The 3,175-nt window shown below is 45.3% G+C and overlaps 1 pseudogene; it reads right to left on the reverse strand.

The window, feature by feature from the left end:
* Positions 1 to 306: 306 nt before the first annotated feature.
* LOC144763830 (inosine-5'-monophosphate dehydrogenase 1 pseudogene) lies at positions 307 to 2,390 on the reverse strand (annotated as a pseudogene).
* Positions 2,391 to 3,175: the final 785 nt, after the last annotated feature.

Raw genomic sequence — 3,175 nt, forward strand, 5'->3', positions numbered from 1 at the left:
CGTACCTGGGCATTAATTCTCTCAATAACAGTTTTGCTACAGTAAGGCTGTCAATTCTTCTGGTTGGGACGGCTTTCACCCATCTCGAGAAGATGCACAGTATCACTTTTTTTCTTTTTTTTTTGAAGGGGACAAGGCAGTTTTAATTTTTAGAGCAACATTTAAGTGCATCTTGAAGGAGTTACTCCTAACAGCTTCGAAAAATCAAGATTTAGGAATGATCAAGTAAGTAACCATCATAGTAACCATGTTGAAAACGTACAGCAACCCTGCTTCAAACTCCTTTGAAGATAAAGACGTTACAGCTACAAATGTTCCCATCAAGGGCGAGCATTAGATTTTTCCTTGTTTATTCCAAGCAAGCTGTTTGAACCACAATCCTTGCAAAACACAAATTGATTTTTGTTTTCCTCTATATACAATAAAGTTAAAAAACAGAATACATCATTTTTGTATGCACCTGTTGGTTTTTTACAATAACGGAGGGATACAGAACAATGGCAGTATTTTCACTGAGACAAGGGTCATGAGTGTCCATATTGTTGCGCCAACACAGTGGTGTTGCTTAGTGCAAGTCCATTCACATTGTGAGTCAGTAAACATTTTTAGGGCTAGTTCCCTGAAAGGAGGGGCGGGGCGTGGAATGCGCTCTTAGCAAAGCAGTCAGGTGTGTTTGTTTGCTACTGGAGTTGGAATGTTCGGCGGTCCTCATAAGCTACTTCTCCCCCCTGGTTCAGTACAGCCGCTTCTCATAAGAATGAAGTCCATGGACACCTCCTTCTACCTGGGCCGACATAGTCCGCTTTTCTAACTTCAACTCCCCGGAGTACATCATGGAGCGTAAAATAGAGAGGCTCTTGGCCCCAATGTCTTGGCAGCCATGTTGAATACCTGCTATCGGGTAAGGAGCAAACTTGTGAATTGAGCCCTTGTCTTGAATGGAGCCAGAGACACCCTGAGCTACTCTGACCTTATCTCCCTCACTGAAGTATCGCTTTTGGCTGCTGGTGCTCTTTTCCATAGCATCCAGGGACCCCATACCTGTGTATTTTTTTAGCCGTACTCCATCAGAGAACAAATACTCTCCGGGTGCCTCGGTGGTGTCCGCCAGCAATGAACCCATCATTACTGTTGATGCACCTAGGGCTAAAGCTTTTACTACATGGCCCACAGTCTGGATTCCGCCATCTGCAATCACAGGTACGCCAAACCTGCATGCGTATTCTGCCACTTTATAGACCGCCGTGCCCTGCGGCCTGCCACATGCCATCACTTCCTGTGTGATGCAAATAGACCCACAACCCATCCCTACACGAAGGGCATCCACACCAGCATCAATCAGATTTTTGGCCTGAGCAGCAGTTACAACATTCCCACCAACCACCTGTAGCTCAGGGAATTTCTGTTTGATGTAATAGATCATGTTAATCTGATACACTGAATTTCCCTGAGATGAGTCCAGAACCACTACATCCACTCCAGCCTGCACTAGCAGGTCGAGGTGATACTTGTCATCCTCACGGGTACCAATGGCAGCCCCGCACAGCAGCTGCTTTCGGGAGTCCTTTGATGCAAGTGGGAAGTCGCGGTCCTTTTTCAGATCTGTCCGGGCAATGATGGCAATCAGCTCGTCACTGTCATTCACAATGGGGAGCTTTCCGTTCTTGCTGCGTTGTAGGATTTCATTAGCTTTGTTCAATGTGATACCGGCAAGCGCAACAACCAAGTCATCTCGTTTTGTCATCACCTCGCTCAGGTACGTTGTGTAGTCTTTTTCAGTTAAGAAGTCAATGTCTCTCGAGGTCACGATTCCCACTAGTTTGCTTCCCATCTTCCCAGTTTCTGTGATTGGGATACTTGAAAATCCATGGCGGATTTTAGCTTCGAAGACATCTCCCACTGTGTGCATAGGGCTCATCACCACTGGGCCTGTGATGAATCCTTGCTCGAATTTCTTGGCTTTGCGGACTTCATTGGCCTGGAACTCAGGGGTACAGTTATGGTGAATAATTCCAATTCCACCCATTAGCGCCATTGCAATGGCCATATCAAATTCTGTGACAGTGTCCATGGGCGATGAGATTAGAGGGGTTTTCAGGGTTATCATTTGAGTGAGAGCAGAGGTTAAATCCACTTCATCCGCTGTAAAGTCAATAAACCCAGGCAAAATCAAGAAATCATTGTAAGTGAGGCCGTCTGCGATGGCAAATAGCTGTTGGGCAGTAAGAACATCCTCAGGGACGTAGCCCATTCCGCCGCTGATAAGATAGTCTGCCATACTCGCTGCTGGTGCTACGAAACTACTGCCGGCGGCGATCACAAGGAGCACAATTTATGCGGTGAAGGCAGGCTCCACGAGACCCCCAAGTCAGGCGAGAAACGATTGAACGCGCGCCGGACGCACAGTATCACTAAGACATATCTCAACCTGTTGTAAGCAGGCATCTCGATGAAGTCCATCTACATCCTACTGAAAGGACCATCTGATTTCCCTGAGTGTATTAGTGTGACGTGTGTCCTTTTTCCTGCATTCATTTGCATGACAAATCACACATCAGTGACAAATTTCTTCAGCTGGCATTCAGAGATTAAACCAACTTTGCCTGAAAAGTCTCACCATGGAATCTCTACCTAAATGTGTGTACCCATGATAATATTGTGTAATTGGAAAAAACAAGCTATCCGGGATTACTGGGCTTCCATCATTTGACATCCAAATATCATTAGCATTTCTTTTCTCACAACCTGCTTTTATCCAACTGTTCTGTTCTGCCTCTGAAACATACTCTTGCACTCTCTTCAATTCATCCCAAGTGTCAGTGCCTTTCATCAACATGATAAATGAAGTTTCCTCTATTGACTCACATGTGAGTTTCCATTAAATGTGCAGGCCAACAAAGCACAATGCCGTGCACCTGAATCTGTATATCCATTTCCCATGGCAGTGTATCCATTACCACTTTGATGAGCCTCACACTTGACGACTGCAATCTCTGAGAGCATCTGCAAAGATTCCAGCAAATCTCTAAAATATAGATAATTTCTGATTGGAGTACCTGATGAGGTCAAGAAATCATGGACAACACCAAACCCGTATTGGCTATCTGTGAAGGTGGTGACTCTCATGTATGCAGTTAATCTGCAGTCTCTGGTAAGAGCAATCAGGTCAGCAACT

This window comes from Lissotriton helveticus, chromosome 6, assembly GCF_964261635.1.
Source record: "Lissotriton helveticus chromosome 6, aLisHel1.1, whole genome shotgun sequence".
NCBI lineage: Eukaryota > Metazoa > Chordata > Amphibia > Caudata > Salamandridae > Lissotriton > Lissotriton helveticus.